This window comes from Macaca nemestrina, chromosome 7, assembly GCF_043159975.1.
Source record: "Macaca nemestrina isolate mMacNem1 chromosome 7, mMacNem.hap1, whole genome shotgun sequence".
Taxonomy (NCBI): domain Eukaryota; kingdom Metazoa; phylum Chordata; class Mammalia; order Primates; family Cercopithecidae; genus Macaca; species Macaca nemestrina.
In genome coordinates, this window is record NC_092131.1 from 165,144,158 (window position 1) to 165,166,024 (window position 21,867).

The 21,867-nt window shown below is 36.7% G+C and overlaps 1 protein-coding gene across 6 annotated transcripts in view; it reads left to right on the forward strand.

Moving 5' to 3' along the window:
- Window positions 1-21,867, forward strand: part of LOC105492656 (Meis homeobox 2) — a 212,607-nt gene that overhangs the window by 128,920 nt on the left and 61,820 nt on the right. The gene's annotated exons all lie outside the window — the stretch shown is intronic.

A 21,867-nucleotide genomic window follows, 5' to 3' on the forward strand; every position in this document is an offset into this window, starting at 1 on the left:
TTTACTGCTTTTCATGCACAGAAAAAAAAATGTATCTCTATGAATTGTCACAACCGATTCCTCCAAATTCTGCTTTAGAAAAAAAAAATTTGTTATACACTTGAATCTTAAACTGTAGTAAAATTAAGGTCATTTGGAAACCAGGAGAAATTTTGGTCCCTGGGTTTCCTTTGAATCATATCATATCAGAATACACTATTGAAAGAAGGAAAAAACAGGAAAACAAAAAAAGAAAAACAACTTTGAAAGGCATGAGACTCATAAATAAATTTTTTAAATAGTTTCTATCAGCCGGGTGCGGTGGCTCACACCTGTAATCCCAGCACTTGGGGAGACCAAGGTAGGCAGATCACTTGAGGTCAGGAGTTCGAGACCAGCCTGGCCAATACAGTGAAACCTTGTCTCTATTAAAAATACAAAAATTAACTGGGCATGGTGGTGGGCGCCTGTAATCCCAGCTAGTCTGGAGGCTGAAGCAGGAGAATCACTTGAACCTGGGAGGCAGACGTTGCAGTGAGCCAAGATTGCGCCACTGCACTCCAGCTTGGGCAACAGAGTGGGACTCCATCTCAAAAGAAAAAAAATTTACTATCACAAAAGCACAGCTCTTTAGGAGTGACCACTATTCGGCTACTTATTCCAAATGTGGAGAAAAGTAATATGCTTCTTTATTTAAAAACTTAGTAAATAGATAATATCCTTTCAAGTGGTGTTGGTATTTTTTTAAAGAAGTTTAACTTCTGAGTCAGTGTGGCTAATGAAGACAGCCATGCACGAGCTAAAGATCTAGCACATTTCCTCCTGTGGCATGTATTAAGGATCTTGTGGATAGTACAAGTACTGTTTGATGATCCTTTCCCATTTTTTCAGCTGGGCCTCACCAACCATAATTGAATAAGTCAATCCTATCCATTGAGTAATACCTGTATTGACATAGCCTCTGAGTTACTATTTAATTTCAAGCTGCTTAGAAGTGACTTGAGGTTGTTTCTGTGGGTTTTTTTTTTAACAACCTTAATTCTGCCTTGACACTCATTCACTCACTCATTCATTCCACAAATATTTATCAAGTACTTTCTGTATGAACCACCTCCAGTGCTAGGAACTGGAGATACAGCAATGGTTAAAAAGAATAATGTTGCCGCTGCCCTTGTGGTGCTTACAGCCTGTTAAAAGGACACCTGGGGTCAATGCCCCAGGAAAATAGCCTAGAGACCTTTGAGAGATTGCAGTGAGATGGAATTGACTTGATTGGAAAGGTCAGCATCAATTAACTTGAGGTCTGAAGCAGGAAGATGTGGGCTTTGGGGACTGTGAGATGGGGTACAGGGGAAAAAGCCAGGAACAGCACGTGCAAAGGCCCTGTGGCAGGAGGAAGCATGGTCACGGTATGAAAATGAAAGGGCAATGTAGATGAAGGAGAGAAAACAATATTGATAAAGGTGCAGTATGACTCTGGAGGCAGACCATCTGGTACCCAGATCATCAGGTACTTTGAAGGCCATGATAAACATTTTCGTCATCAGCCTGAAAATAATGGAAAGCCACTGAAGCATGCCAAGCGGTAGAGGGACAAAATCACATGGGTCCTTTGCAGTGATCACTCTGGCTCCATTTTGGAGAACAGAAGGAGGACTAATGTTAATGCTCACCAACTAGTCAGGGTGTTTGTTTTTTTAAACTCAGTTCTTTTAGTTACACTTTACCTCTTAAGGTTCATTCTCTTCCTACTACATCTTATCATAACTTACATTTGTGCTACTCAAACAGAAGTTTTTCTTTTTTAAAACTTCTTACAGCATAACAGAATGTCATGAAAAAATTTTGCCACCTGAAAAATGCCATATTCTCATTTCTTCAATAAAGTTAGTTTTACATTTATAGTTTCTGTTTCTATATTGTTCTCCTATTGATATTGCAATGTCTTTATCATATTCCACTGAGATGTATTAAAATTTAGTTACCTGTTGCTCCACACTTGGACATTTAGGGAAGAAGTTTTAACTGCGGATGACAGGGATCAATGAAATGCTGTCCAAATATATTCTTTTTCATTTTGCAGCAATAGAAACTAAGTTGGGAGAGCATATTCTGCCACTTTCAACCCCAATTATGCGAAAATCCCCCTTTATGAAGAATGTAAAGTCTCTAAAGTATTTGTATTAAGAGTAATGCATGTTGCTTAGCCTGTTACAGAAATATTGATTTCTGACCCTTAACTGAAATACTTAGCTTTCATTTTTCTTCTTTTTACATAAATTGTGTATATGTGTTCCCCTCAGGGAAAACTTAAAAGCATTTTGTGTTATGAAGGCTCAATTCTAGGATCTTATTGCTTTTGAGATGAATAAATGGAACGCTTGCTATCACTGGAACAGCCCTATTTTTTTTTTTTTTTTTTTCATGTAACAAGGCATACAAGTAATACAGGGCTGAATTTGGCCCCAGAACTTCTGAAGTTTCAAGCCAGTTTCTTACGGCCAAATTTAGCTTCCAGCTTTCAGCTGATGAGGAGCTTTGGCATATAGGCAATCTAATTTTTGTTCAGTAAAAACCTCCTTGGGTGTTTTAAATATAACTTTAAAGTTTGTATTACCAGGTGATGCTTAAGCATTTCTTAGAGATTGACTCTAAATAATTGCTCAGAAAACAATGTGCCTTAAAGGTGCTTTATACCAGCCTTCAAGGTATTAAAATGAAATGGGTTGGCGCCAAAACATTTCAATATGCTATAGGAGATGAAATATGGCCAAGTAGGTTTTTATGTTCTGATTATTCCTTTTTCCTGTTACTAGCCAGAGGCAAGTAAATCAACTTTACATCCCCCAACCCCCGAACCCCACCACCACCACCATTTTATTTTTATCAACCCCTTAGGAAATTTCACAGAGTTCTTTTTTTCCTATTCTTTGAACACATACAATGGGAAAATTAAAACTTCTGAATGTTTCTTATCTATTAATCTGTTGGTGAGATGTTGCTTTAAACACACTTTATATTATTAATTAATTTAATTATACATACTGTAGTTGTATTAACACATTTTCTCTTCTCTGCTCTAAGGTGACACAGTCCCCTCCCACAGCCACCTTAACCTAAAGCTTTAATTGCTTTCTCCTTAGCCTCAGCTCATGTTTGATTTATCTGATTTCTTTGTATAAAGATTCTCTAGTTTACGATGTGTACACAGTCATTAAATTGGTGTTGATGTTTATGCAGTGAACTTGCCAACTGGTTACAGCAGACATCCCTTTATGAATTTATGATGGGGCAATAAAGGCAAGTGTCAGAAACCTCTTGTCTGGGAGGGGAATCACTTTCCTTGTGCTATGTTGGGGACAGTAATGTAGACACTTCCACTTATTTGTATAGCAAAGGATAATGTTGAAATCCAGATTTTCTTTCAAATCGTGGGCACTCTCTGATTTCCTGTAGCGAGATTTTTCCAATATGGGCACTCTTTAATTTCCCGCAGAGTGTGTGTGCATGAACATGAGACACACACACACAAATGTTTGCACTTTTTTTTTTTTTTTTTTTTGAAACGGAGTCTCGCTCTGTCGTCCAGGCTGGAGTGTGGTGATAGAATCTCGGCTCACTGCAACCTCCACCTCCCGGGTTCACGCCATTCTCCTGCCTCAGCCTCCCGAGTAGCTGGGACTACAGGCACCGCCAACACGCCCAGCTAATTTTTTTGTATTTTTAGTAGAAACAGGGTTTCACCGTGTTAGCCAGGATGGTCTCAATCTCCTGACCTCATGATCCGCCCACCTCGGCCTCCCAAAGTACTGGGATTACAGGCGTGAGCCACCGTGCCCGGCCAAATGTTTGCACTTTTAAACAAAACTATATTATATTTGATGATTTTAACCAGGGATTCAATCTTTGTAAACGTGACTGGCTATATAGCTAGGTTATTTACAAAGTCAGTGTCAATAATCCAGAATTCTCCAGCTATGATAAGTAAATGAAGTATTAAATATTTAAAGACAAGGGCCCTGTATAGTTTTCTTATATCTGTACTTTTTTGCAAAAGAAAAAAAGCCAAAAAGACATTGTTCTTGAGTCTTAAGTTATGAGGAGCTGAAATTTACATTGTTTTTCATTATGGGAAGATCCTCAAAGATTATAATTGTGAGTTTAATTTACTAACAAGGAGAAGACACGAGTCTTCTTGACTGAGAATACGAACATACTAATGTAAAAATAGCTTTATACGTATTGTATTAGTGCTTCCTCCTGTGTACATATACTGGTTTGATCTTTGCCCTTTTACTTCTCATTAATATTTGAAATTAGAAGTCAGAAAAGTTGATTCTTAATTTTCATATACACCACAGAGGATTTATCTGTAAATATTATTTATTTCAAATTGTCCTATGTATGTCTAAGTTTGTTTTCATATAAACAATGCCTTTAAATAACTAAAGAATTAAGGTAGAATGTAAGAGCTCAGAAACATAGGAAGAGTGAGCCAAATAAGGAAAAAACACTTTCGTGTTTGAAGAAAAGGATGGACGAATAGGGAGGTGGAGAGAAGGAAGGAAGGAAGGTGTTCCAGATGGTTTTAAAATTTGTGCAGTAGAGGAGAAGATTCTCAAATGTCATGTGGTTTTCTGAAGAGACAAAAACAGGACTTTAATGTTGATGACAGAGTAGATAAACTGGAAGTGAGATAGTGAAATTCATTTTTATCTACATTTCCTCTCAATTCTCACCCTTTATGGGAGCTCTTTTTCTTCATCCTGAGAAAATTCAGATAATTAAATGCAGTTAAGAGTGCAGACTAAGAGAAGAAATACATACGACAATGTCCCATTAGTAAGGTTGTGGCTGATGAAGGCTTAAAATACTTGCTATCACTTAACAAGTAAAAATGACTGAAATGTCATAGAATATTCTTCAAATGCCTTTAACAAAAAATTCAAATAAACTGGAACTAAATGATGGCCGGTTTACATTTCAAGATGAGAAAGAGAAGTGAGGAGGACTGGTTTTGATCTGCAGCAATTACCTATTCAATAGATACGTTTTTACTGAGATCCTCTACTATACAGTTCTGAGCTAGGCACATGCAAAATAAAGAGCTGCGTGAAATGTGGCTCATTTTATTGAGAACCTTACTCTTTTACCCCCGGTTTCTATAATGCAAGTACTATAATGCATATCTCTCCTACATGAATAATATAAATGAAGTGTGACCCAGATATCAGCTGATTCCTTTGACTGCACAAGTGAATCGCTTTTAAACCAACATAGACTTGATGCGAAATTCAGCCGCTTCATCAGCTTCCTTAAGAAATCCAGTCATATCCAGGATTTTGTGAATTCTGTAGTTTTACTGAAGACTTTTAGTGTCAAGGGGAAGTGTCACATCACATAGCACACGTATCACTTGAAAAACTCCCTTTATGCAATCTCTTCCCAGGCCTCGCCTCTTAACTTTAATCGCCTCTCCACCTCTTCTCCTAGGCAGCTCTCAACACAGCTTCTCAGCAATTCAGGCTGAGTAGCTTCCTGCTTTGACAAGAAACTTGGCTGCCATTAGAAACACAGGCCTGGGGGATTTATTTCAACCCCTATTTTTCAACCCCCAGGCTTATCAAAGATCCTTTTCAATAGAGCTGATTCTTCCTACAAAGAAATTTCTAACCAGCATCCAAAAAAAAATTTTTCTCTGTATGATTTTTTTAGAAGTACAGAGAAAGGAAAAATCACTTCAAAGTAGTGATCAAGGAAGCTTGATCTTGAAGAACTGTATATCAATCAGAATAGGATTTGTTATGCTGCTTCGACAAATAGCACCAAAAACCTCAGTGGCTTAACACAAAAGAGTTGTTTTTTGGGCACACAAAATCAGTGATGAGTGTAGGCTACTCTCTTGAGGCTGGCTGTCCTCCTTATACAAGCTCAGCATGTAAAGTTTCTTCCACTTTGTGACACCTCACTCTTAACAAGTACCTCCATGATTGCAGCAGCAATAGAGAGGACTGGGGGAGTTCATAGCAGCAAGTGAATTCTTCAGTCCCCCAAATAGCACACATACCCTTCATCATAGTCCTTTGTCTAGTGATCAGTTGCATGGTCCTGCCCAATTCATGGGGAGGAGAGGTGTAGAGGGACTTGGGAAACATAGTGTTCCCTGTGTATAGGAAAAGGGGAGGAGAGAAGGAATAGTGAGCATTTGAATATCTGCAGGATGGAAGGTGTTTTGGTGGCAATAATAGAGGAATAAAATGGACAGAGAAGACAATGTGGTTTGGTTAGGATTTTATATTTGTGTTGCAGAGTAGTGGGATATAAATTTGGAAAAATAGTTTGGGATATTGTGAAAGGCCTTAGAATGCAGGCCAAGAATCTGTTTTATTGGTGGTATGGAGCCATACAGGTTTTGGGAAGGGTATGAATGATCCTTTTGATGTCTTGTGTTCTTGCGAGGTGGTGACTGCTGGGGCCAATTTGTAGTCAATTTAGAGATGTGAAGATCAGTTAAAGACTTTCTTCCAAATCAGGTTAGTATAAGGAAAATTCCCACATTCTGGTGTTCTTGGGGAGAATGCAAAGGACACTGTCCTAATCCATCTTCCCTCTATACATGTCCCAGCCGAAGATTCTTTTTGCATCCTATCTCACCTTTTTCAATCAAAATACCTTTTAAAAACATCACTTTTAAGACCCCCCAACAGGAAAATAAGATGCTGAATAACCACACATCACAAAATGTTTATATTTACACACACTAGTGATATCATGAGCATTTAAAATGTGTTAGGATATCGCTATGTGAGGATGACAGGATTGATGTAGACAACTCCCATTATGTGACAGAGCAATGGAAACAAGGAATGATTCTGATTTATGACTGTATTTACCCAGTATGAATAAATAAATAGCTACTATTTATTACGTGCTTAATTACTATGTGCCAGACACCATGTTAGTACTTACATCCTTTAACATGACCCACAGGCCCAGGATGGTCTGGCACCAGCTCCCTCTCCAGCCCCCATCCTTCCACTGAACCCCTCTCACTCTGCAGTGGGGCTCTGGGCTCCTTGCCATCCTGCCTCCTAGCTGGCTCCGACTACACTTGTCTATGATCAACTGTCACCTTCTCAAAATGCTCTCCCTGGCTACCCTACATAAAAGAGCAGCATCCCCAGTTATTTTCTATCTCCATATAGTACCTTGTTTGTCTTCATAAAGTTTGTTACCCCCAGGCAGATTCTATATTTTCCATTTAGTGCCTTTACTCCTTGCCAGAATATAAGTTCGATGAGGTCAGGGATTTTTCTCTCTTGCAACAGTGCCTGGCACTCAATATCTATTTGTTCAATTAATACGTGACTTATTTAAACCTCGTAAGAACCCTATGAGGTAGGTACCATTATTTTTCCTATTCTATAAACGACGAATTCAAGTCCTGGGGTGATTCAGTAGCTCCTTCAAGGTTTCACAGTAAGTAATCTGCAGAGCCAAGATTAAAAGCCAGGACCGTCTGATTCCAGAGCCCCTACTTTTAGCCATAATACTCTTCTGATGATGCTATACTAAGATCATGGTAATTAAAAGTTGCTGTAAAATTATTCCTTGAGAATGTATATGCTTGAGCCATTTCTCTGACATTAATATATATTTATTGAAAACATGATAAATATTTCTATATGTATGAGAAAGTGAACTTACTTCCCCCCTTTCTCCCCCACTAAAAATGGTGTCTTGTGGAGCTAATAGATGGTGATCTTAAAGAGCGAATTTGCTCATATGGGCCAAATGTTTCCCCCTGCAGAGTGGGCTGCTTCCCAAAGAATTAGCCCTCCTCAAAATGAATTATTAACCCCAGCGTCCTGGCCAAATTCCCACTTGGATAGCCTAGGAACTGTTCAAAACTTGGAATCTATTGAAATTAGCCTGGCTTGATTGCAGTTTCTGCATTAATTGTGATATAATAGAGTTTCTCCAGAGATTTGAGCATATATTATTCTAATGTGTATAAGCTCACTTTGTCTCTTAATCTTTTTTAGTTTCTTCTTCCCCTTGTGAGATATGGCCTGAATTTCTGTATAAGTTTTTGTTTTTGTTTTAATTTCCCAGAGTGAATGACAGTGAGCTCTTTTTTTCTTGGACTTGTCAAAGCTTTTTCTCACTTGAATGACTAGTTAGTCTCCTGGTCATTATCGCAGTGTGTTGCAGACATTAGCCACAGAAGTTTCTAGATCCCCAACTCTCTTGTGCAACTATAGCCTGGGTTAGGGAAAAGTTTATTCCACGAACTTTTCCTAATTGTTTCTTTGAAGTTTCTTCAAGAAGCTTATGTTCTGGTGGGAGGCATATAAATATTTTAGAGTTTAAATTAACTGACCTAATGGTGGAACTATTCAGGCCTTCCATATTCATCCTATGATTACTGGCTTTTAATTTCTTTAGACAGTTTTGTTAAATGTTATAGGCCACTTGTGTTGTCCATGAGCAGACATAATATCATTTACATTCTGGAGGGACAGAGAGGTATGAGTTTAGTTAAATTACTAAATCTTACACAAAACTAAAATACCTTAGAAATTCATTGTCTTGTTTGTTTTGATGGCAACTGTAGACCTCATATAATTAATCACACCTTGCCAATATCACATAATTATTTTATCTGTAAGTTGGCCTTGCTTGCCTTGAGGTGGTATAATCAAATCTTCAGTGTAATAGATTATATTAGAATGGGTGACATCACCAATGTTTTCATCTCCAGAGTTTCTCTCTAATCTATATGAAGAATAAGAATGAAGATTTTGTTAAAAGACAATCCTTGGAAGTAGTTAGCCTCATGGATTTTCACCATAGGGAAAAACATTGAGAACTCAAAACTTAAGTTCTTGCGTTTAATTCTGCCTAGATCACAAACAAGTAATAAGTCACAAATGCTTCCTGCATTCGGTTCTTTACCTTTATCAAGTGAGATGAGACAATGGATATGAGCCATGTGCACTTAGAACTTCAGCAGCTAATATTAGAAAAATGCTTTGAAAATGACAGATGGAAAGAGCTATAAATGCAATTGCTAATGGATTTATGTGTTCTGTCTCTCTCCTTCCAACCTATTTCTGCCAGTATTTTCCAAAAAATTTCCCAGAGCTCCACCTGAAGTGTGACCTGATGACACCATAGCACATGTGTTTCCTGAGTTCGTTGAGTGTTTCCAAAATGTATCTACACTTTAAATTCAAATGTTTATCCATTAGGGTATGAAATTATGGAAAGTGTTACTGCCTTGGAATGACAGTCATATACTTCTGCCCAGACTATTATGACAAGTTCTATGGGGCTTTCTACAGGTTTTTCCCTTCTTTCTGAATCAATATGGGCTAATATAAATATATAATTTGTCATGAAAAAAATTCAGATTTTCATTGATATAAATCAATTGAGAGAGAGTATGCTTTTAAATCTGTAACATGCAGAATTTTTCCCTCCCCTTGTCATTAGTCTCCTCCCAACTAAGTGGTTCTAACTACTAATTTGAGAAGGTAAGGACTAGTATTTCCCTTGCTTCCCTTGTGCACTCTAAAGGAGACATTCCATGTTTCAGACTCAGGCCAAGCACTGAAAAAATATTCATTCCCTTACAACATACTTATGGAGCTATACTGATCTCCTAGACTGTTTCCTAAGCAGCTGGACATACAGCAGTGAATGGAACACAGAAGAGAAAATCCAAGTGCTTATTAGTAAATCCACCAGAATGTTTCATTTGCCATTTTTTTGTAAACATCTAGATTTTTTCATAAAGAAATCAGAAAAGCATTAGTCCTTTGGGGAGTATTAATTGTTTTGCAAGAAAGTTATTTATCTTACAAAAGGACTCACTTTAGCAAACAGCAAACTCCCTTCATGATCCAACTTACGATACTTCAATTTGCATTTACTTCAGTAAAGCACAATCTAAGTTGAAGTTCCCTTGCTGACAGGTTTTATGTTTACAGTAACTTAGGGCTCATAGTCCTAAATGTCCAAAAGAAAGTAATGTCTCCAGAGAGTGCGGTACTAGATTCTTCTATAACATCTTTAGCATTCCATTCACTTAAAATGAAAACGGACAATGTGTTCAGGAACTTATGGGAGAGACTGAAAAGAAAGCATAACCAGTCAAATGCCAAAATGCTAATTTCAGTCTCTGTTTCTGCATTGCTCCAGTCACGTGACTTTTTAAAGACCTCGCCTGGGATGAAGCAGCTATCCATCAATTTTTGTAGAATCGTACAAATACCACAACAATAAAATGAAGATAGGTTTATTCATTCCTTGTAGTAGTATATTCCCAGGCCATTTCAAAATTGGCTAGTTAGGTTGAAAAGAAGATGAAGACTTTACAAAATAGTGGTTTATGCATTTCTTCCTTAATTTCCTGTTTGTGCTCTACACTGTATGAAAATTTTACATGTACAAATACCTGAACTGACAAAGTCTTTACTTTAGTTTCTGCCAGGTCAGACTTGGTGCTAAATAGAGGAGAGTTTGTCAGTATAGTTTCCTCAGTATCCAGGTCAAATGCAAGTTTCACTTATTTTTTTTTGAGACGGAGTCTCGCACTGTCACCCCATCTGGAGTGCAATGGTGCAATCTCGGCTCACTGCAACCTCTGCCTCCTGGGTTCAAGCGATTCTCCTACCTCAGCCTCCCTGGTAGCTGGGATTACAGGTGCCCGCCACCATGCCTGACTAAATTTTGTTTTGTATTTTTAGTAGAGTTGGGGTTTCACCATGTTGGCCAGGCTGATCTCGAACTCCTGGCCTCAGGTGATCCACCCACCTCAGCCTCCCAGAGTGCTGGGATTACAGGCGTGAGCCACTGTGCCTGGCCAAGTTTCACTGTTATATGGGGAGTCAGAGTCCTGAGTTGAATGGTGATTTTTATCCACTCTTTTGATCGCTTTGAGATAAATTTGGTTCCTCCTATTAACCTCTTTTTTTTTTTGAGACGGAGTCTCGCTCTGTCACCCAGGCTGGAGTGCAGTGGCCAGATCTCAGCTCACTGCAAGCTCCGCCTCCCGGGTTTACGCCATTCTCCAGCCTCAGCCTCCCGAGTAGCTGCGACTACAGGCGCCCACCACCTCGCCCGGCTAGTTTTTTGTATTTCTTAATAGAGACGGGGTTTCACCGTGTTAGCCAGGATGGTCTCGATCTCCTGACCTCGTGATCCGCCCGTCTCGGCCTCCCAAAGTGCTGGGATTACAGGCTTGAGCCACCGTGCCCGGCCCCTATTAACCCCTTGCTAAAAACTATCCTGTCTTACCTCCTATCAGTAAATGTCTTCATTTAGATAAAGCATAATCAATATTTTCATGGTACATACATACAAATAGTATCTTAGATTTGCTTTATGATTTTCTGCTTAGAGTCTAAAGGCCATTTCTGGCTTATTTCTTGCCATGTGGCAATCCTTAAGTGTTTTGCTAACTTAGAGAATGAAACCCACTCAGCTTCTGTTGCATGAGGTTATATTTCCAATTACTCAAATAAAGGTATTTAAATTAAATATTTTAATGGTGTATATGATTCAGTCAGTAAGACATGAGTAGCCAAGATACCTTCAAACTGTTCTTCAGGCCACAGTCGGACCTTTACATCTGCGGGTTCCACATCTGGGGACTCAACCAACTGCATATCGAAAATACTCATGAAAAAAAAAGACAACAAAAAATAACACTACAACAGTAAAAATAATGCAAATAAAAAATGTAGTATAACTATTTGCATACCATTTACATTCTATTAGGAATTATAAGTAATCTAGAGATCATTTAAAGTGTACAGGAGGATGTGCGTAGGTTATATGCAAATACTACACCATTTTATATTAGAGACTCGAACATCCTCAGATTTTGGTGTCTGAGGGAGTCCTGGAAGCCATCCCCCAAAGACACCTTATTTCAGATGAAAAAGCATCATATTCTATGGTTAACTGGTTAACTCACCATATTCTGATATATGAACGCCCTTCACGTTATGCTGGATATGGGTCAAACTTCAGTTCTTCTGCCAAAGCTACAACATACTAGGTATCAGAAATGCTTGACCGTCATGCAGAAAAACATAATTGTTTAACAGCAACCAACAATTCAATCTATTTAACAGGCACCAACTGTCAGAATGAATGCTAATCAAAGCAGTTGCTGGCCATAGTGGTTCATAGTAGTTGAATTTAGCTACATTAAAAATTTGTCCTTTTAAGGTTCTACTTTTGTGGAGACAACCATTTTCAGGGCTTCCAAAATCCTTATAAGAAATATATTTATGCAAATACAGAATTATTTATTTCTAAGAATATAAAGATATACTACTAATTTCTAACATACAAATCAGGAGGAATAAGAAATAACTATTGCTTTCTAGCAAATCTTACTGCTTAAATTGATTTAAAAAATGACTAGTGTATACCTTCACATATTTATATTTTAAATATGTCTGTCATTATTTCTCTTTCTTTTGTCCAGTTGATGAGTAGAAGCAAATATAGTAGAGGGATAATTAGACTATTTTCTGCTGAAGTCAACTTGTCTACCCAAGCTACGAAAAGCCTTTTCTGAATATTTTCTGATTTTTTGTTCAAATTAGGGAAAAAAAGCCACATATTAATATTTAAGTAAACTATAAATGTATATCAGCATGTAGCCTTATTTTTTGCCAAGAATACTTTTAATTTTATGTCTGTACTTTCTTTTAGTCCATAAATTTCCAATTTATTTGGATTTACTCAGCATTACATTCCATTATGGTGGCAAAAGATTAAATACTATCAAATAGTTTGATATTTTAGTATTTAATCACTTTTGTCTTGAACGAGTGAATGTTTAGTCAGTAGATAGCCAGATCGTGAAGATATGCATACTTACTTTTGGGGGGTTTTAGTTATGGTGTAGATTAGTGCATTTATGATCTTATATTTTAATTACCAGAAAAATATATATTCATAGGTTTGATGAAAAGACATTTTGAAGGTGCTCTATTTACTAATCAGCTGATTTTGTCTATATACAAATTAGAAACTCACACAGTGATTTTCTTTTATATGCTCAGAAATACTTTAACGTATTTATGCATTCTAGAGTTTAGGTAAAATAGTAATAGGGCACAAAGATAGATAATGTTGTGGCAGTACCTTGCTCTGTCTCCATCTTGATTTAGTTTAACTTTCACTGCAGAGGCTGCTCTAAAAAAAGGGAAGGAAAAACAAATTGATAAGATAAAACTGGGGAGTTCCAAAACAAATACTGCTAACTGACCTTTTTTGATGGCCTGGGTAAGAGCTTTCTTATTGTGGTTGGTTATTATAGTTGATTGCTTCATTTACTAGTACAATGCAGAACTAAACTAAGGTAAACACTTGGGTGATATCTTGTTTTATTTTGTCATATTTTGTGGCAGACTGGTAATGATGCTTATGTATTTTTAAAAGTCAGATAAATTCCGAAACATTTTAAGAATATGAGACTATAATTAAACAGAAAAAATGTCAGATGTTTTGAGCCTGCCTTTTTTAGGGTGTTCATCTAAGTTTCTAGTTGTATGAAACCCTCATTTATATGCAGAAAGAAGTTCTCTGTATATATTAGAAAAAGAAAGTAGTTCTGAACCTTTCAGCCAGGTTCCTAATGCTAATGTTTCATACCTCAGAGTTACTGTCCTGGCGAACTTCAAAAATGAAAGAACTAAGTCTTATTAAGGGGTTGCGTTTCATAGCCCTCCTGATTGAGACTTTCTTCATAATATGGTGCAAGAAATGGTCAGTTACTCTGAAGGTTCTCCTTTTAACCACTCCTGTCTATCACAAGAAGTCACTAGTTTATAGCTACTTCCTTCTTGTTTTTATAACTTTTTAAGCTTATCATTAACCCCATTCTGTTATCCCATACTCTGAGATGAGCAAAGAAGATACTATCCACAGCATTTCCATTGCTTACTCTAGAGATAATAACCTTTTTGAAAAAAAAGATAACCCTTAGCTTCTTTAAACAACCTCTTCCCCTTTAAATCCATGTTAGCTATCTCTTGTCCAACTAGACCTTCAGTGCATTCTTCTGGTAAATCAGACAAAATTATTCATAGCATAATCTGTGCATGTAAAAGTGAATGGGACATACTGAAATTATTTATTGTAGCTTTTAATGTTGCTTAATAATTCCTTAATATTTGCCCCAGATTTTTTTCACCTAGACTTTTTTTTCATGTTATTAAAGAAATGTTGTAATGGACTAATCGCTAATCCTCATTTCCTTCTAACTCAGTCTCATAAGGCACTGTGTCTGGACCTGTTAAGTAGGATTGTTGTCATAAGATTAGATACAAGTATCTCAGTTGTCTAGACATTATATAACTCTCTGCTACATACTTCAGACCCTTGTTTTAAAGCAATCCCTTAGCCTATTTAAAATGAATAAATTAAATGTTAATGAAAACTCCAATGCATTTATTTCTTTTCCATAGTGTCTCATTGTCACCATCTGGATTTGCCATTTCTTCCCAGTTCTCTACATGTATAAAGTTTTACTCTTGTTTTAAGTAAGGGCTGATTTTCACTATTTCAAGTTTGATGTGGATAAAAATTTGGTATTTTCTGCCTCTTTGTGTTCCTAAATCTTCCTTCTCGTTTGCTGTCTGGCTTTTACCTCCACTAACTTCCCTTTCTGTAATTTTAAAATAGTATTTTGGGGATGCAAAGAATTCACTTGTCACCTTTTCAAACTTGGTTAGTTCAACGTGTATTTATTGCATACCTCTTAAATGCCAGGCAGTGAACTAGCTTCTGGAAGTAAAATACGGATAGCCAGTCTCTACTCTCAAGGCACATATGGTCTAATAGGGAAGCTAGACAAATAGGCAAGCATTTGTAATGCAGTGTGGCAAATGGGGAAAGATACGGTAGCACAGAAAGACATAGGATATGGGTGTTATTAAGTAACTTGCGGGAAAAAAATCTGGATATTGGCATCTATAATTCCTAGGTAGAAATAAGATGTTCCATAAGAGTGTTCTCTGAGATCATGTGTGTGAAATTCCTTTCCACTGGAGAAGTCACGGACATCTTAGAAGAGAGGAAAGCTAGTGAGGCTTGGCCAAGCCATTTTGCCTCCGTCAACCTCAGTTTTGTTAGGCATAAAATGAGAAGTTTGAGTTAGATGACCTCTAATATCCTCTCTAGGTCTAAAACTCTGAATCTGAGTTTTTCTTTTGCAGTTCATTGAAAAATCTAAATAGCCTAAACCTGTTTTGAAATCTATTTCAACAAATGATCCATAAAATAAATAAGTACAAAATTCAATTTTTTGGAAAAGTGGTCTGACTGTAGAATTGAGTGGCCCCATAAAATATTAATTTGGTCATAGTGTGGAAATGTGAAATGATTGTTAAATGAGTCAAGGCCTTATTTGTGGCTTTTGGCTCATTTAGTAAGATTACCCATTAGCCATGTAGGCAGCATAACATGCATGGCCAAGCAGCTCATGGGAGCATCCTAACAAATGTTAAATAAAAATTATCTTTCTCTAGCCTTGGGAATATATTTCTGTTATATTCGAAATAAGATTGTGCTCAGCTTTAACGTCTCAGTCGATAGGAAAATAATTGTATTTGTTATGCTTGAAATTCTGAATCTTAGCTGCAATATTTTTGTTGCCTTTTTGGTAGTTTAGAGGTAAAATGAGTGTTGGTGGTATTGGACCATCACTTAATTCCATCACTCCCATCCATATAAACTCCCTTGATACTATTAGAATATGTATATGTAACATTTCTCCTTGCAAATGTTTTTGTTTCTCCTTGTCCTAAAATACTCACCTTTTTTTCCTTTTAGTCATTAACTTTGGTATCTTAAAACATTCCTTCTCCACTTTTCTATTTTATCTACATCTTAATAATAAATTTAATAACTGTTCTTAAAATCTTTGGATGATAATCCAAAGATCGTTCGGTATTCCTTTAGCTTATCTACAGAACACAGTATGCTTTTCTCTTTGCTCTTTTTAATGAGGCCTTCCCACTGTGGCTCTCAGTATCTACCAAACATTTTAATTTCTTAGGATCTGGCAATTATTAACATCCCTCAAACCTTTTCTGAATTTTATAGGATGCTATTATTATAATTCAATCTATTTACCTCCATGTAAACTCAAATGGAAGTGAATCTTCCTGAAATGGTCACTTTCCCCTCCTCCCAAATATACCTCTGGCAGTAAATCTTTAAAAATTACTATTTTGAATGTGAAGCCTGTGTTTCCGTAACATCAAACATCTGGATGAAAAGTAAAAACTTCAGAGATGTCTTCAAATATCCAAATATTGTGTTCGTAAAACAGTTAAATGATTGTCTCAATCTCTCCACATGTATCTGAGTACTTACGTATCTTATCTGTGGCACAGTCAGCCCTTTCTGTCAGGAAACACTACCAATTTCAGAACCAATGCATTCAGTAACAAGTATGTATTGAACACCTGTTCTGTAGGGAACAGGGAGCTAAGTGCTGTAGAAAGTTCGAGGTTAAATAATTCTTGAACTCTGCCCTCAAATGATTTGCAGTCCAGTGAGGGCTGTAACACAGATGCACATGTATACATAAAAGACAATATGAAGTGAGTAAAAACACAAGAGAGGAGGAAAGAAAGCACTGTGGAAGTTTGGGGGAGCGACTGCTTCTGGCTTGGGAGGGTTTTCCACTGTTTGAATGGACTATGATGGATAGCAGGGCTTGGACATGCCAGAATCGTGGAAATGGAGGGGAATGTTTTGATCCCACACCATTTGAAATATACTCTTTCAGCAGCTGGGTAGGGGAATTTTAGTGAAATCAAATAACCCTAAATTAGCCAGATGATTGCAATAGTTTTTGTATCATTTTGCATTATCACAGCCTTTGGTTGCTGTAAGGTTATTGAGTCTAAATGTGTTTTTCAGGTATTTTGAATTTATATCAGCAAATTTATATTCATCTCACTTTAGAGTTTCAACTTTACGTGAAAAACATGCTAAAATTTACTCTCTATGGTCATTTTAAGAAACATCGTTAAAATTCCACCTTATCCTTTGCTTTTCGAATTTAGATACAAAATTTTCACACTTCCATATACATTGCATGCTTAAGCCTCTATCTTTCAAATTATATGATTTTTTAAATCTATTGGGATCACTACTCTGATAAACTTTTTAAAAAACTTCAATTCTAAAGTTTTCATTGTTTGACCAGAGTCTGTATTTCCATAGAAATTAAAGCAAAATGATTCATTTCCTTTTTATTCTTTTCCTTTTTCTTCTTCCTCCTCCTTTTCCTCCTCATGCTTCTCCATTTTTTTTTTTTTTTAAACAATCATTTCTAGCGGGAGGGGAAAAGGGAATAAACTGAAAAAGGTCCACATAATCCAAATCACACTATGTTTATTATTCAGGACTAATTTATTGGCTGAAGTGACTGAAAGGTAAAAGGTGGTTACTTTTAGGTAAAGCTTAATTTAGGTGTAGAAATGATGTTAGGAATATATTTTCTGCCGGGGGCGGTGGCTCACGCCTGTAATCCCAGCACTTTGGAAGGCTGAGGCGGGCAGATCACGAGGTCAGGAAATCAAGACCATCCTGGCTAACACAGTGAAATTCCGTCTCTAGTAAAAATACACACACACACACACACACACACACACACACACACACACACACACACACAAATTAGCCGGGCGCGGTGGCGGCGCCTGTAGTCCCAACTACTCGGGAGGCTGAGGCAGGAGAATGGTGTAAACCCGGGAGGCGGAGCTTGCAGTGAGCTGAGATCCGGCCACTGCACTCCAGCCTGGGCGACAGAGCGAGACTCCGTCTCAGAAAAGAAAAAAAGGAATGTATTTTCTGTATCTGTTGGCTCTTCTTTTGTCTGCATGAGCTTCATTCTCAATCAAGTTCTCTTCATTCAGTGACAATAATAGCCATTAGTAACTCCAGGCACACATTTTACTGACTTGGTAACTGCAGTGAAAAAACAACACTTTTAACAGTTTCATGACTGACTCCCATTAACCTAACTTGGGTTCCATCTTTAATGCAAACAGCATCATTATCCGTGTTGACTGGCTAAATGTGAGTCACTTAGCCACCACTGACTACATCCCTAAATTGAAATCAGGGCACTCTTATCAAAAAGAAAGGGGAAGTGGTATTTCAATATAAAACGTTAATGTTAGAGTGGAAAAGTCCTCCACTAAATGTTAGGAGAGCAGGTGGTTATCCCAACTCTTGCCAAAGCCAATTTATATGACCTGATGTAGACTATTTAAGCCTTGTGAGCCTTGGTTTCCTTATTTACATAAATTAGGTCTCAGATCAAGTTCTATCCAAAAGTCTTTTGACTCTTAATGTTTTGTGGTTCTGATTTCAAGAGCTAGAGACAAGGATGAGACATCCAGAAAATATAGAAATTTGAATATAGAAACACAAATCAAGAGATACATACTGTTTCATGCAGAAGTGCTTCAGGTGGAAACGGAGTTAGCTTGGCAGTAGGATAGCAAAGGATTTTTACTGCATCCTGATGTAGTGGCTAGAAGCTCAGACAACTTGAGAGGGGTGTGTATATGTTTGTCAGGGAAAGAGAGTCAGAGCAATTCAAAATTAAGCATCACAAACCTTGTTATTACAACCTCTATAGGTGTTTTATATCCCATGTATGTCTTTGTTAACCTTCTCTCATTTTACCATAACAGAGACTGCATCCCAAGCAGTCTTGTTTAAAGTAATAAAGCTTGAATAAGAACTGTCTAATTTTTTTCATTTTTTCTACAAATATTTAGAGACATTGAGAAAGAATGGGGGAGAAATACAAAAGTTAAAAATCCCAAGGCTTTGCCTTCAGGAAGTTATACTTAACAGAGATGTAAATAAAGTATGACAATGGAAAGCTGAAAATTATGAATACCAAGTAAATTGCTATGGGAATTTAGTGGAAAGGTGGTTTTCTTCCACTACAAGGATGGGATTGGTTTAAAATATCTTAATTTTTTCTTGTTTTACCTTCAAAATTCATGAGACTATACATTCTATTCATAGCATAAGAATTCTTGTTTACATAATAAAAAAGGTATTTAAAAAGGAAAAGGCATTAAATTAAGGACAATTGAATACATTTGGCATTCCAGGAAGATGCATTTATTTATTGAGGGGTTAGGTCCTTAGCATGTCTGCCTGTACCCTATTTCAGTAAGCATAGTCCTAGATCAATGATATCTGCCCAATGCATTTTTATTGTCCACATTAGGGAAATTACTTAGAGGGTTTCATGAATGAGTGGATCATCAGAGTGAAGGTCACCTGGATTAACTCTGTAAAATATACGTCTTGGAGGGGAGCAAAGAAAAGGAAGTGATCATCATAATGATCAGTTTCCACACATTTACTCAAACGAAGATTCTACTCAACAAGTTACTTGACCATTATCTAAATGATTGTATTACGTTATCACAGAAGTAATGTGACAAATTGTACATTGTTCAGTCAGCGCTCATCTGGTCAGCTTTGTAGACCAGCAAGTGAGTCAGACTTACAGGATAGGAAGGTAACTTAAGAGGCAGAACTGATCTTGGAGATGTCTTGCTTTAAAAAAAGTCCATGAAAGAGTTACCACAATGCGAGAGAATATCACATTGTATTAAAAAGTTAAGAGGCTATAGTTTTTTAAAAATATGAAGTATATAAATTAGTTATAATTACAATTAATTATTTTAAAATTGATACTATATTTTTAAAATTATTTAAAGCAGTACACACATAGACAATATAGGAGTATATAAACAAAAAGTTTCTACTCGATGCCCTACACAACATGAATTATTCAGTGTATATTTTTCCAGATTTTTTTGCACTACAAGCATAGATATGTGTATATTTTATTTGTTTATTCATCAGAAATAGATGATACATACTGTTCTACAACTTGCTTTTCTAACTCAATAATTTTTGGGGACAACCTTTTCATGAGAACCTCACATTTTATTTAACTGTCATCCAGTTGATAGACATTTAGGTTAATTCCAAATTTTTAGCCTTCCAGATACTACCTTTTTCATTCATTGTACATATCTAATTTATGAGGTGATTCAAGGTATCACTTAAAATTTCAAAACATCAATATAAATTCTTTCAACACAGAATAAAGTTTATGATGTATCAGTTTCAGTTTGGATATCATCACAGAGGAGTTAATCACAAAAGAAGTTGACTATTAGGTGGTTTGCCCATGAAAAGTCCCACTGATATATTCCAAGGATATTGTAGATCTATTTCCATGTACTTGACAAACCTAGTTAACCCCAAAAGGAAAATAAAAAAGAAGAAGGCCTAAGGTCAGTATCTTGAATAAAGATAGCTTAATTTCAAATGAGTCCTTAGAAGAAACGTAATTAAAATACATTTTCTGTCTACATGAAATCATAAGCCATACATGTCTTCTTAGCTTTTTGAACAGCTGTCAGTTGATATTCAAAGTTAAAGGATCGTTGTGATTGACTTCTATTCAACAGTGGCTTTAGAATTCTTTCGAGATGTGAAAAAGTTTAACCTGTGCTGGCTCTTTCTTGATGAGGGGAATCCTAATCATTGCTATCAGGTTATGATGATGTGTGCTCTTATGAGTAAGCTGAGCCACCTCTGGGCCACTGGACTAGAGTGGGTTGACCCCCAACAGTGAACATACTAAACTATAGCTTTAGTCCAAGAATATGGAAACTGACAACAAATTATTGCTTGTGGTCTACTTCCAGTTTTCAAGTGCAAGCATACCAAAGTTTATTTTAAATTTGAGCCAGTCAGACATTTAGTAATACACATCAAAGAAGAAGTGAAGGCTTCCCATGTTTATTATTTCAATATGATGTCTGTTCTAATAAAGCAGAAGAATGCATATGATAGACCATGTAGTAGAAATTCTCTAGTTCCACAGTTTGGCCTTAAATGTATACATATATTTGTAAATTAATCCAAAACATATTGTCATGGTTCCAGTTCCTCTAAAAGCTGATTGTTTTCAATCCCCTTTTTAATTTTAGAAATATAGTGGCTGATTGCCAGAGCACTTTGAGATAAACAGTCCACCCCATGTATAAAAGGGGCATGGAATCACGAATGTTCAAAAACCACAGACCGTTATTTAAATAAGTTAAAGTTATTATGGTCTTCCCTATTAATTAAAAAAAAGCCATCTGTGCAAGGTGAATTTTGGTAAGGTACCAATTTTTTTAATGATTGTGGATGGAATTTGCAACTGCTTTCATAGTGATTCCATACAGCTCAGGGATTCCCAAGATAAAATGCACCGTTTATGTAATTCTGTGGTCATTTGACTAAATTTCTAACAAAACATTGTAAAGAATTATTGTTATTCAATCAGAATTTACAAAATTTACAATCAAACTTGAAGGAATTGACTCTCCAGTAATCTCCTATTTCAACTCTTCTGCTTACATCCTAAACCTTTATTTCATCTAAACCTTCTCTCTCTCTTGCTTAAACACACACACACACACACACACAGACACCGAAAGAGAGAGAGAGAGAGAGACTCTACAACCCACATTTTGTCAGAACTGCCTTGGACAAATGCATCATAACAGTGACCAGTGAGCAAGACTAAACACACAAGAAAGATCAAAAACACTGCATAAAGAAACAGCACACTGGAAGACATTACCAATGCAGGTCTAGATACTCTTGTGATGCATTCTTATTTTCATTTTAATTTGTGCTATTTGCAAAATATATTTCTGTTGGGCAAATAACCTATAAACCTAGGCTCTAAAAATCTTGGAGGGGCAAAAAGTCAAAGGGTGCAACTCCCCTGAATTTGGCAGGGAA